Source organism: Eleutherodactylus coqui, chromosome 1, assembly GCF_035609145.1.
Source record: "Eleutherodactylus coqui strain aEleCoq1 chromosome 1, aEleCoq1.hap1, whole genome shotgun sequence".
NCBI classification, from domain to species: Eukaryota; Metazoa; Chordata; class Amphibia; order Anura; family Eleutherodactylidae; genus Eleutherodactylus; species Eleutherodactylus coqui.
This window is the reverse complement of record NC_089837.1, coordinates 9,523,843-9,536,555: the sequence shown is the minus strand read 5'-3', so window position 1 is coordinate 9,536,555 and position 12,713 is coordinate 9,523,843. Positions and strand designations below refer to the sequence as shown.

Genomic DNA, 12,713 nt, shown 5'->3' with positions numbered 1-12,713 from the left:
AGTTGGCCCTTCATTTGAAGGTAGTGCCAAGTGGAAGTTTTGGAGGATGCGGGCATCGATCCCGCTACCTCTCGCATGCTAAGCGAGCGCTCTACCATTTGAGCTAATCCCCCTCTACGGTTGCTGGCTTCTGGCACTCGGGTCACACCGCAGTCATGTTATCATGCCTAAACCAAGCTTTGACCATGGGAGAAGAAAGGTTTCTTTTTCTTTTTTTTTTTTTTTAAGTGTGGATTTTTTGGTGCCTTGAAATATAAAGGACAGTGGAATTTGCTGGGCTTTGGGTGGCCTGAAAGAACGAGACAGTGAATTTTTGGGGTACCTTTTTCCTGGGAGCATGAAAAATACAAAACTCTGCGCCTAGCAGAGGATGGTTTCGATCCATCGACCTCTGGGTTATGGGCCCAGCACGCTCCCGCTGCGCCACTCTGCTGCTGCTTAAACCTCTCTTACGAGAAGCCACATTACCGTCTGACTGTTGTCAAGCCCCTAACGAAGCAGAAGAGTTGGCTTTAGTCACACTAGGGGTGAGAGTTGCATTTTTACGATTGAGAAGTGGTGCGAATTCTATGGCGTTGGTGGTATAGTGGTGAGCATAGCTGCCTTCCAAGCAGTTGACCCGGGTTCGATTCCCGGCCAACGCATTGTTTCTCTTGTTTTGAAGTATTCTTGTTAACACTCTCTCCAGAGGCCAATGGTTGTGCGGTCAGGCTCAAAAAGAGTGCGGCCAGGAGGTATGCAGCTGCAAAGTCTGTGCAAGAGAGCCTCCAAGTTGAAGCATGCAAGGTTATCGGACACTCAAAAGCATCCTTCGAGCCGGAATCGAACCAGCGACCTAAGGATTGCTAACTAGCTACTACAGTCCTCCGCTCTACCAGCTGAGCTATCGAAGGTTTAGCCAGATATGCGTGCAGCTGCTTCCTAGGTTTTTGTGTCAGTGCCAACTAAAAAGAAGTTGGCCCTTCATTTGAAGGTAGTGCCAAGTGGAAGTTTTGGAGGATGCGGGCATCGATCCCGCTACCTCTCGCATGCTAAGCAAGCGCTCTACCATTTGAGCTAATCCCCCTCTACGGTTGCTGGCTTCTGGCACTCGGGTCACACCGCAGTCATGTTATCATGCCTAAACCAAGCTTTGACCATGGGAGAAGAAAGGTTTCTTTTTTTTTTTTTTAAGTGTGGATTTTTTGGTGTCTTGAAATATAAAGGACAGTGGAGTTTGCTGGGCTTTGGGTGGCCTGAAAGAACGAGACAGTGAATTTTTGGGGTACCTTTTTCCTGGGAGCATGAAAAATACAAAACTCTGCGCCTAGCAGAGGATGGTTTCGATCCATCGACCTCTGGGTTATGGGCCCAGCACGCTCCCGCTGCGCCACTCTGCTGCTGCTTAAACCTCTCTTACGAGAAGCCACATTACCGTCTGACTGTTGTCAAGCCACTAACGAAGCAGAAGAGTTGGCTTTAGTCACACTAGGGGTGAGAGTTGCATTTTCACGATTGAGAAGTGGTACGAATTCTATGGCGTTGGTGGTATAGTGTTGAGGATAGCTGCCTTCCAAGCAGTTGACCCGGGTTCGATTCCCGGCCAACGCATTGTTTCTCTTGTTTTGAAGTATTCTTGTTAACACTCTCTCCAGAGGCCAATGGTTGTGCGGTCAGGCTCAAAAAGAGTGCGGCCAGGAGGTATGCAGCTGCAAAGTCTGTGCAAGAGAGCCTCCAAGTTGAAGCATGCAAGGTTATCGGACACTCAAAAGCATCCTTCGAGCCGGAATCGAACCAGCGACCTAAGGATTGCTAACTAGCTACTACAGTCCTCCGCTCTACCAGCTGAGCTATCGAAGGTTTAGCCAGATATGCGTGCAGCTGCTTCCTAGGTTTTTGTGTCAGTGCCAACTAAAAAGAAGTTGGCCCTTCATTTGAAGGTAGTGCCAAGTGGAAGTTTTGGAGGATGCGGGCATCGATCCCGCTACCTCTCGCATGCTAAGCGAGCGCTCTACCATTTGAGCTAATCCCCCTCTACGGTTGCTGGCTTCTGGCACTCGGGTCACACCGCAGTCATGTTATCATGCCTAAACCAAGCTTTGACCATGGGAGAAGAAAGGTTTCTTTTTTTTTTTTTTTTTTTTAAAGTGTGGATTTTTTGGTGCCTTGAAATATAAAGGACAGTGGAATTTGCTGGGCTTTGGGTGGCCTGAAAGAACGAGACAGTGAATTTTTGGGGTACCTTTTTCCTGGGAGCATGAAAAATACAAAACTCTGCGCCTAGCAGAGGATGGTTTCGATCCATCGACCTCTGGGTTATGGGCCCAGCACGCTCCCGCTGCGCCACTCTGCTGCTGCTTAAACCTCTCTTACGAGAAGCCACATTACCGTCTGACTGTTGTCAAGCCCCTAACGAAGCAGAAGAGTTGGCTTTAGTCACACTAGGGGTGAGAGTTGCATTTTTACGATTGAGAAGTGGTGCGAATTCTATGGCGTTGGTGGTATAGTGGTGAGCATAGCTGCCTTCCAAGCAGTTGACCCGGGTTCGATTCCCGGCCAACGCATTGTTTCTCTTGTTTTGAAGTATTCTTGTTAACACTCTCTCCAGAGGCCAATGGTTGTGCGGTCAGGCTCAAAAAGAGTGCGGCCAGGAGGTATGCAGCTGCAAAGTCTGTGCAAGAGAGCCTCCAAGTTGAAGCATGCAAGGTTATCGGACACTCAAAAGCATCCTTCGAGCCGGAATCGAACCAGCGACCTAAGGATTGCTAACTAGCTACTACAGTCCTCCGCTCTACCAGCTGAGCTATCGAAGGTTTAGCCAGATATGCGTGCAGCTGCTTCCTAGGTTTTTGTGTCAGTGCCAACTAAAAAGAAGTTGGCCCTTCATTTGAAGGTAGTGCCAAGTGGAAGTTTTGGAGGATGCGGGCATCGATCCCGCTACCTCTCGCATGCTAAGCAAGCGCTCTACCATTTGAGCTAATCCCCCTCTACGGTTGCTGGCTTCTGGCACTCGGGTCACACCGCAGTCATGTTATCATGCCTAAACCAAGCTTTGACCATGGGAGAAGAAAGGTTTCTTTTTTTTTTTTTTAAGTGTGGATTTTTTGGTGTCTTGAAATATAAAGGACAGTGGAGTTTGCTGGGCTTTGGGTGGCCTGAAAGAATGAGACAGTGAATTTTTGGGGTACCTTTTTCCTGGGAGCATGAAAAATACAAAACTCTGCGCCTAGCAGAGGATGGTTTCGATCCATCGACCTCTGGGTTATGGGCCCAGCACGCTCCCGCTGCGCCACTCTGCTGCTGCTTAAACCTCTCTTACGAGAAGCCACATTACCGTCTGACTGTTGTCAAGCCACTAACGAAGCAGAAGAGTTGGCTTTAGTCACACTAGGGGTGAGAGTTGCATTTTCACGATTGAGAAGTGGTGCGAATTCTATGGCGTTGGTGGTATAGTGGTGAGCATAGCTGCCTTCCAAGCAGTTGACCCGGGTTCGATTCCCGGCCAACGCATTGTTTCTCTTGTTTTGAAGTATTCTTGTTAACACTCTCTCCAGAGGCCAATGGTTGTGCGGTCAGGCTCAAAAAGAGTGCGGCCAGGAGGTATGCAGCTGCAAAGTCTGTGCAAGAGAGCCTCCAAGTTGAAGCATGCAAGGTTATCGGACACTCAAAAGCATCCTTCGAGCCGGAATCGAACCAGCGACCTAAGGATTGCTAACTAGCTACTACAGTCCTCCGCTCTACCAGCTGAGCTATCGAAGGTTTAGCCAGATATGCGTGCAGCTGCTTCCTAGGTTTTTGTGTCAGTGCCAACTAAAAAGAAGTTGGCCCTTCATTTGAAGGTAGTGCCAAGTGGAAGTTTTGGAGGATGCGGGCATCGATCCCGCTACCTCTCGCATGCTAAGCGAGCGCTCTACCATTTGAGCTAATCCCCCTCTACGGTTGCTGGCTTCTGGCACTCGGGTCACACCGCAGTCATGTTATCATGCCTAAACCAAGCTTTGACCATGGGAGAAGAAAGGTTTCTTTTTTTTTTTTTTTTTTTTTAAAGTGTGGATTTTTTGGTGCCTTGAAATATAAAGGACAGTGGAATTTGCTGGGCTTTGGGTGGCCTGAAAGAACGAGACAGTGAATTTTTGGGGTACCTTTTTCCTGGGAGCATGAAAAATACAAAACTCTGCGCCTAGCAGAGGATGGTTTCGATCCATCGACCTCTGGGTTATGGGCCCAGCACGCTCCCGCTGCGCCACTCTGCTGCTGCTTAAACCTCTCTTACGAGAAGCCACATTACCGTCTGACTGTTGTCAAGCCCCTAACGAAGCAGAAGAGTTGGCTTTAGTCACACTAGGGGTGAGAGTTGCATTTTTACGATTGAGAAGTGGTGCGAATTCTATGGCGTTGGTGGTATAGTGGTGAGCATAGCTGCCTTCCAAGCAGTTGACCCGGGTTCGATTCCCGGCCAACGCATTGTTTCTCTTGTTTTGAAGTATTCTTGTTAACACTCTCTCCAGAGGCCAATGGTTGTGCGGTCAGGCTCAAAAAGAGTGCGGCCAGGAGGTATGCAGCTGCAAAGTCTGTGCAAGAGAGCCTCCAAGTTGAAGCATGCAAGGTTATCGGACACTCAAAAGCATCCTTCGAGCCGGAATCGAACCAGCGACCTAAGGATTGCTAACTAGCTACTACAGTCCTCCGCTCTACCAGCTGAGCTATCGAAGGTTTAGCCAGATATGCGTGCAGCTGCTTCCTAGGTTTTTGTGTCAGTGCCAACTAAAAAGAAGTTGGCCCTTCATTTGAAGGTAGTGCCAAGTGGAAGTTTTGGAGGATGCGGGCATCGATCCCGCTACCTCTCGCATGCTAAGCAAGCGCTCTACCATTTGAGCTAATCCCCCTCTACGGTTGCTGGCTTCTGGCACTCGGGTCACACCGCAGTCATGTTATCATGCCTAAACCAAGCTTTGACCATGGGAGAAGAAAGGTTTCTTTTTTTTTTTTTTAAGTGTGGATTTTTTGGTGTCTTGAAATATAAAGGACAGTGGAGTTTGCTGGGCTTTGGGTGGCCTGAAAGAACGAGACAGTGAATTTTTGGGGTACCTTTTTCCTGGGAGCATGAAAAATACAAAACTCTGCGCCTAGCAGAGGATGGTTTCGATCCATCGACCTCTGGGTTATGGGCCCAGCACGCTCCCGCTGCGCCACTCTGCTGCTGCTTAAACCTCTCTTACGAGAAGCCACATTACCGTCTGACTGTTGTCAAGCCACTAACGAAGCAGAAGAGTTGGCTTTAGTCACACTAGGGGTGAGAGTTGCATTTTCACGATTGAGAAGTGGTACGAATTCTATGGCGTTGGTGGTATAGTGTTGAGGATAGCTGCCTTCCAAGCAGTTGACCCGGGTTCGATTCCCGGCCAACGCATTGTTTCTCTTGTTTTGAAGTATTCTTGTTAACACTCTCTCCAGAGGCCAATGGTTGTGCGGTCAGGCTCAAAAAGAGTGCGGCCAGGAGGTATGCAGCTGCAAAGTCTGTGCAAGAGAGCCTCCAAGTTGAAGCATGCAAGGTTATCGGACACTCAAAAGCATCCTTCGAGCCGGAATCGAACCAGCGACCTAAGGATTGCTAACTAGCTACTACAGTCCTCCGCTCTACCAGCTGAGCTATCGAAGGTTTAGCCAGATATGCGTGCAGCTGCTTCCTAGGTTTTTGTGTCAGTGCCAACTAAAAAGAAGTTGGCCCTTCATTTGAAGGTAGTGCCAAGTGGAAGTTTTGGAGGATGCGGGCATCGATCCCGCTACCTCTCGCATGCTAAGCGAGCGCTCTACCATTTGAGCTAATCCCCCTCTACGGTTGCTGGCTTCTGGCACTCGGGTCACACCGCAGTCATGTTATCATGCCTAAACCAAGCTTTGACCATGGGAGAAGAAAGGTTTCTTTTTTTTTTTTTTTTTTTTTTAAAGTGTGGATTTTTTGGTGCCTTGAAATATAAAGGACAGTGGAATTTGCTGGGCTTTGGGTGGCCTGAAAGAACGAGACAGTGAATTTTTGGGGTACCTTTTTCCTGGGAGCATGAAAAATACAAAACTCTGCGCCTAGCAGAGGATGGTTTCGATCCATCGACCTCTGGGTTATGGGCCCAGCACGCTCCCGCTGCGCCACTCTGCTGCTGCTTAAACCTCTCTTACGAGAAGCCACATTACCGTCTGACTGTTGTCAAGCCCCTAACGAAGCAGAAGAGTTGGCTTTAGTCACACTAGGGGTGAGAGTTGCATTTTTACGATTGAGAAGTGGTGCGAATTCTATGGCGTTGGTGGTATAGTGGTGAGCATAGCTGCCTTCCAAGCAGTTGACCCGGGTTCGATTCCCGGCCAACGCATTGTTTCTCTTGTTTTGAAGTATTCTTGTTAACACTCTCTCCAGAGGCCAATGGTTGTGCGGTCAGGCTCAAAAAGAGTGCGGCCAGGAGGTATGCAGCTGCAAAGTCTGTGCAAGAGAGCCTCCAAGTTGAAGCATGCAAGGTTATCGGACACTCAAAAGCATCCTTCGAGCCGGAATCGAACCAGCGACCTAAGGATTGCTAACTAGCTACTACAGTCCTCCGCTCTACCAGCTGAGCTATCGAAGGTTTAGCCAGATATGCGTGCAGCTGCTTCCTAGGTTTTTGTGTCAGTGCCAACTAAAAAGAAGTTGGCCCTTCATTTGAAGGTAGTGCCAAGTGGAAGTTTTGGAGGATGCGGGCATCGATCCCGCTACCTCTCGCATGCTAAGCAAGCGCTCTACCATTTGAGCTAATCCCCCTCTACGGTTGCTGGCTTCTGGCACTCGGGTCACACCGCAGTCATGTTATCATGCCTAAACCAAGCTTTGACCATGGGAGAAGAAAGGTTTCTTTTTTTTTTTTTTAAGTGTGGATTTTTTGGTGTCTTGAAATATAAAGGACAGTGGAGTTTGCTGGGCTTTGGGTGGCCTGAAAGAACGAGACAGTGAATTTTTGGGGTACCTTTTTCCTGGGAGCATGAAAAATACAAAACTCTGCGCCTAGCAGAGGATGGTTTCGATCCATCGACCTCTGGGTTATGGGCCCAGCACGCTCCCGCTGCGCCACTCTGCTGCTGCTTAAACCTCTCTTACGAGAAGCCACATTACCGTCTGACTGTTGTCAAGCCACTAACGAAGCAGAAGAGTTGGCTTTAGTCACACTAGGGGTGAGAGTTGCATTTTCACGATTGAGAAGTGGTACGAATTCTATGGCGTTGGTGGTATAGTGGTGAGCATAGCTGCCTTCCAAGCAGTTGACCCGGGTTCGATTCCCGGCCAACGCATTGTTTCTCTTGTTTTGAAGTATTCTTGTTAACACTCTCTCCAGAGGCCAATGGTTGTGCGGTCAGGCTCAAAAAGAGTGCGGCCAGGAGGTATGCAGCTGCAAAGTCTGTGCAAGAGAGCCTCCAAGTTGAAGCATGCAAGGTTATCGGACACTCAAAAGCATCCTTCGAGCCGGAATCGAACCAGCGACCTAAGGATTGCTAACTAGCTACTACAGTCCTCCGCTCTACCAGCTGAGCTATCGAAGGTTTAGCCAGATATGCGTGCAGCTGCTTCCTAGGTTTTTGTGTCAGTGCCAACTAAAAAGAAGTTGGCCCTTCATTTGAAGGTAGTGCCAAGTGGAAGTTTTGGAGGATGCGGGCATCGATCCCGCTACCTCTCGCATGCTAAGCGAGCGCTCTACCATTTGAGCTAATCCCCCTCTACGGTTGCTGGCTTCTGGCACTCGGGTCACACCGCAGTCATGTTATCATGCCTAAACCAAGCTTTGACCATGGGAGAAGAAAGGTTTCTTTTTTTTTTTTTTTTTTTTTAAGTGTGGATTTTTTGGTGCCTTGAAATATAAAGGACAGTGGAATTTGCTGGGCTTTGGGTGGCCTGAAAGAACGAGACAGTGAATTTTTGGGGTACCTTTTTCCTGGGAGCATGAAAAATACAAAACTCTGCGCCTAGCAGAGGATGGTTTCGATCCATCGACCTCTGGGTTATGGGCCCAGCACGCTCCCGCTGCGCCACTCTGCTGCTGCTTAAACCTCTCTTACGAGAAGCCACATTACCGTCTGACTGTTGTCAAGCCCCTAACGAAGCAGAAGAGTTGGCTTTAGTCACACTAGGGGTGAGAGTTGCATTTTTACGATTGAGAAGTGGTGCGAATTCTATGGCGTTGGTGGTATAGTGGTGAGCATAGCTGCCTTCCAAGCAGTTGACCCGGGTTCGATTCCCGGCCAACGCATTGTTTCTCTTGTTTTGAAGTATTCTTGTTAACACTCTCTCCAGAGGCCAATGGTTGTGCGGTCAGGCTCAAAAAGAGTGCGGCCAGGAGGTATGCAGCTGCAAAGTCTGTGCAAGAGAGCCTCCAAGTTGAAGCATGCAAGGTTATCGGACACTCAAAAGCATCCTTCGAGCCGGAATCGAACCAGCGACCTAAGGATTGCTAACTAGCTACTACAGTCCTCCGCTCTACCAGCTGAGCTATCGAAGGTTTAGCCAGATATGCGTGCAGCTGCTTCCTAGGTTTTTGTGTCAGTGCCAACTAAAAAGAAGTTGGCCCTTCATTTGAAGGTAGTGCCAAGTGGAAGTTTTGGAGGATGCGGGCATCGATCCCGCTACCTCTCGCATGCTAAGCAAGCGCTCTACCATTTGAGCTAATCCCCCTCTACGGTTGCTGGCTTCTGGCACTCGGGTCACACCGCAGTCATGTTATCATGCCTAAACCAAGCTTTGACCATGGGAGAAGAAAGGTTTCTTTTTTTTTTTTTTAAGTGTGGATTTTTTGGTGTCTTGAAATATAAAGGACAGTGGAGTTTGCTGGGCTTTGGGTGGCCTGAAAGAACGAGACAGTGAATTTTTGGGGTACCTTTTTCCTGGGAGCATGAAAAATACAAAACTCTGCGCCTAGCAGAGGATGGTTTCGATCCATCGACCTCTGGGTTATGGGCCCAGCACGCTCCCGCTGCGCCACTCTGCTGCTGCTTAAACCTCTCTTACGAGAAGCCACATTACCGTCTGACTGTTGTCAAGCCCCTAACGAAGCAGAAGAGTTGGCTTTAGTCACACTAGGGGTGAGAGTTGCATTTTTACGATTGAGAAGTGGTGCGAATTCTATGGTGTTGGTGGTATAGTGGTGAGCATAGCTGCCTTCCAAGCAGTTGACCCGGGTTCGATTCCCGGCCAACGCATTGTTTCTCTTGTTTTGAAGTATTCTTGTTAACACTCTCTCCAGAGGCCAATGGTTGTGCGGTCAGGCTCAAAAAGAGTGCGGCCAGGAGGTATGCAGCTGCAAAGTCTGTGCAAGAGAGCCTCCAAGTTGAAGCATGCAAGGTTATCGGACACTCAAAAGCATCCTTCGAGCCGGAATCGAACCAGCGACCTAAGGATTGCTAACTAGCTACTACAGTCCTCCGCTCTACCAGCTGAGCTATCGAAGGTTTAGCCAGATATGCGTGCAGCTGCTTCCTAGGTTTTTGTGTCAGTGCCAACTAAAAAGAAGTTGGCCCTTCATTTGAAGGTAGTGCCAAGTGGAAGTTTTGGAGGATGCGGGCATCGATCCCGCTACCTCTCGCATGCTAAGCAAGCGCTCTACCATTTGAGCTAATCCCCCTCTACGGTTGCTGGCTTCTGGCACTCGGGTCACACCGCAGTCATGTTATCATGCCTAAACCAAGCTTTGACCATGGGAGAAGAAAGGTTTCTTTTTTTTTTTTTTAAGTGTGGATTTTTTGGTGTCTTGAAATATAAAGGACAGTGGAGTTTGCTGGGCTTTGGGTGGCCTGAAAGAACGAGACAGTGAATTTTTGGGGTACCTTTTTCCTGGGAGCATGAAAAATACAAAACTCTGCGCCTAGCAGAGGATGGTTTCGATCCATCGACCTCTGGGTTATGGGCCCAGCACACTCCCGCTGCGCCACTCTGCTGCTGCTTAAACCTCTCTTACGAGAAGCCACATTACCGTCTGACTGTTGTCAAGCCACTAACGAAGCAGAAGAGTTGGCTTTAGTCACACTAGGGGTGAGAGTTGCATTTTCACGATTGAGAAGTGGTACGAATTCTATGGCGTTGGTGGTATAGTGGTGAGCATAGCTGCCTTCCAAGCAGTTGACCCGGGTTCGATTCCCGGCCAACGCATTGTTTCTCTTGTTTTGAAGTATTCTTGTTAACACTCTCTCCAGAGGCCAATGGTTGTGCGGTCAGGCTCAAAAAGAGTGCGGCCAGGAGGTATGCAGCTGCAAAGTCTGTGCAAGAGAGCCTCCAAGTTGAAGCATGCAAGGTTATCGGACACTCAAAAGCATCCTTCGAGCCGGAATCGAACCAGCGACCTAAGGATTGCTAACTAGCTACTACAGTCCTCCGCTCTACCAGCTGAGCTATCGAAGGTTTAGCCAGATATGCGTGCAGCTGCTTCCTAGGTTTTTGTGTCAGTGCCAACTAAAAAGAAGTTGGCCCTTCATTTGAAGGTAGTGCCAAGTGGAAGTTTTGGAGGATGCGGGCATCGATCCCGCTACCTCTCGCATGCTAAGCGAGCGCTCTACCATTTGAGCTAATCCCCCTCTACGGTTGCTGGCTTCTGGCACTCGGGTCACACCGCAGTCATGTTATCATGCCTAAACCAAGCTTTGACCATGGGAGAAGAAAGGTTTCTTTTTTTTTTTTTTTTTTTTTAAGTGTGGATTTTTTGGTGCCTTGAAATATAAAGGACAGTGGAATTTGCTGGGCTTTGGGTGGCCTGAAAGAACGAGACAGTGAATTTTTGGGGTACCTTTTTCCTGGGAGCATGAAAAATACAAAACTCTGCGCCTAGCAGAGGATGGTTTCGATACATCGACCTCTGGGTTATGGGCCCAGCACGCTCCCGCTGCGCCACTCTGCTGCTGCTTAAACCTCTCTTACGAGAAGCCACATTACCGTCTGACTGTTGTCAAGCCCCTAACGAAGCAGAAGAGTTGGCTTTAGTCACACTAGGGGTGAGAGTTGCATTTTCATGATTGAGAAGTGGTGCGAATTCTATGGCGTTGGTGGTATAGTGGTGAGCATAGCTGCCTTCCAAGCAGTTGACCCGGGTTCGATTCCCGGCCAACGCATTGTTTCTCTTGTTTTGAAGTATTCTTGTTAACACTCTCTCCAGAGGCCAATGGTTGTGCGGTCAGGCTCAAAAAGAGTGCGGCCAGGAGGTATGCAGCTGCAAAGTCTGTGCAAGAGAGCCTCCAAGTTGAAGCATGCAAGGTTATCGGACACTCAAAAGCATCCTTCGAGCCGGAATCGAACCAGCGACCTAAGGATTGCTAACTAGCTACTACAGTCCTCCGCTCTACCAGCTGAGCTATCGAAGGTTTAGCCAGATATGCGTGCAGCTGCTTCCTAGGTTTTTGTGTCAGTGCCAACTAAAAAGAAGTTGGCCCTTCATTTGAAGGTAGTGCCAAGTGGAAGTTTTGGAGGATGCGGGCATCGATCCCGCTACCTCTCGCATGCTAAGCAAGCGCTCTACCATTTGAGCTAATCCCCCTCTACGGTTGCTGGCTTCTGGCACTCGGGTCACACCGCAGTCATGTTATCATGCCTAAACCAAGCTTTGACCATGGGAGAAGAAAGGTTTCTTTTTTTTTTTTTTAAGTGTGGATTTTTTGGTGCCTTGAAATATAAAGGACAGTGGAATTTGCTGGGCTTTGGGTGGCCTGAAAGAACGAGACAGTGAATTTTTGGGGTACCTTTTTCCTGGGAGCATGAAAAATACAAAACTCTGCGCCTAGCAGAGGATGGTTTCGATCCATCGACCTCTGGGTTATGGGCCCAGCACGCTCCCGCTGCGCCACTCTGCTGCTGCTTAAACCTCTCTTACGAGAAGCCACATTACCGTCTGACTGTTGTCAAGCCACTAACGAAGCAGAAGAGTTGGCTTTAGTCACACTAGGGGTGAGAGTTGCATTTTCACGATTGAGAAGTGGTACGAATTCTATGGCGTTGGTGGTATAGTGGTGAGCATAGCTGCCTTCCAAGCAGTTGACCCGGGTTCGATTCCCGGCCAACGCATTGTTTCTCTTGTTTTGAAGTATTCTTGTTAACACTCTCTCCAGAGGCCAATGGTTGTGCGGTCAGGCTCAAAAAGAGTGCGGCCAGGAGGTATGCAGCTGCAAAGTCTGTGCAAGAGAGCCTCCAAGTTGAAGCATGCAAGGTTATCGGACACTCAAAAGCATCCTTCGAGCCGGAATCGAACCAGCGACCTAAGGATTGCTAACTAGCTACTACAGTCCTCCGCTCTACCAGCTGAGCTATCGAAGGTTTAGCCAGATATGCGTGCAGCTGCTTCCTAGGTTTTTGTGTCAGTGCCAACTAAAAAGAAGTTGGCCCTTCATTTGAAGGTAGTGCCAAGTGGAAGTTTTGGAGGATGCGGGCATCGATCCCGCTACCTCTCGCATGCTAAGCGAGCGCTCTACCATTTGAGCTAATCCCCCTCTACGGTTGCTGGCTTCTGGCACTCGGGTCACACCGCAGTCATGTTATCATGCCTAAACCAAGCTTTGACCATGGGAGAAGAAAGGTTTCTTTTTTTTTTTTTTTTTTTTTTTAAGTGTGGATTTTTTGGTGCCTTGAAATATAAAGGACAGTGGAATTTGCTGGGCTTTGGGTGGCCTGAAAGAACGAGACAGTGAATTTTTGGGGTACCTTTTTCCTGGGAGCATGAAAAATACAAAACTCTGCGCCTAGCAGA

The 12,713-nt window shown here is 48.7% G+C and overlaps 10 non-coding genes across 10 annotated transcripts; all 10 read left to right on the top strand.

The window, feature by feature from the left end:
• The first annotated feature begins 572 nt into the window (after window positions 1-572).
• TRNAG-UCC (transfer RNA glycine (anticodon UCC)) lies at window positions 573-644 on the top strand. Its single transcript has one exon. It is a non-coding gene; the product is annotated as a tRNA-Gly (tRNA).
• Window positions 645-2,471: 1,827 nt separating this feature from the next.
• TRNAG-UCC (transfer RNA glycine (anticodon UCC)) lies at window positions 2,472-2,543 on the top strand. Its single transcript has one exon. It is a non-coding gene; the product is annotated as a tRNA-Gly (tRNA).
• Window positions 2,544-3,417: 874 nt separating this feature from the next.
• Window positions 3,418-3,489, top strand: TRNAG-UCC (transfer RNA glycine (anticodon UCC)). The gene has a single exon. It is a non-coding gene; the product is annotated as a tRNA-Gly (tRNA).
• Window positions 3,490-4,371: 882 nt separating this feature from the next.
• Window positions 4,372-4,443, top strand: TRNAG-UCC (transfer RNA glycine (anticodon UCC)). Its single transcript has one exon. It is a non-coding gene; the product is annotated as a tRNA-Gly (tRNA).
• A 1,829-nt stretch (window positions 4,444-6,272) lies between these two features.
• Window positions 6,273-6,344, top strand: TRNAG-UCC (transfer RNA glycine (anticodon UCC)). Its single transcript has one exon. It is a non-coding gene; the product is annotated as a tRNA-Gly (tRNA).
• An 874-nt stretch (window positions 6,345-7,218) lies between these two features.
• Window positions 7,219-7,290, top strand: TRNAG-UCC (transfer RNA glycine (anticodon UCC)). Its single transcript has one exon. It is a non-coding gene; the product is annotated as a tRNA-Gly (tRNA).
• An 881-nt stretch (window positions 7,291-8,171) lies between these two features.
• Window positions 8,172-8,243, top strand: TRNAG-UCC (transfer RNA glycine (anticodon UCC)). Its single transcript has one exon. It is a non-coding gene; the product is annotated as a tRNA-Gly (tRNA).
• A 1,820-nt stretch (window positions 8,244-10,063) lies between these two features.
• TRNAG-UCC (transfer RNA glycine (anticodon UCC)) lies at window positions 10,064-10,135 on the top strand. The gene has a single exon. It is a non-coding gene; the product is annotated as a tRNA-Gly (tRNA).
• Window positions 10,136-11,016: 881 nt separating this feature from the next.
• TRNAG-UCC (transfer RNA glycine (anticodon UCC)) lies at window positions 11,017-11,088 on the top strand. The gene has a single exon. It is a non-coding gene; the product is annotated as a tRNA-Gly (tRNA).
• An 874-nt stretch (window positions 11,089-11,962) lies between these two features.
• Window positions 11,963-12,034, top strand: TRNAG-UCC (transfer RNA glycine (anticodon UCC)). Its single transcript has one exon. It is a non-coding gene; the product is annotated as a tRNA-Gly (tRNA).
• The last annotated feature ends 679 nt before the right edge of the window (window positions 12,035-12,713 follow it).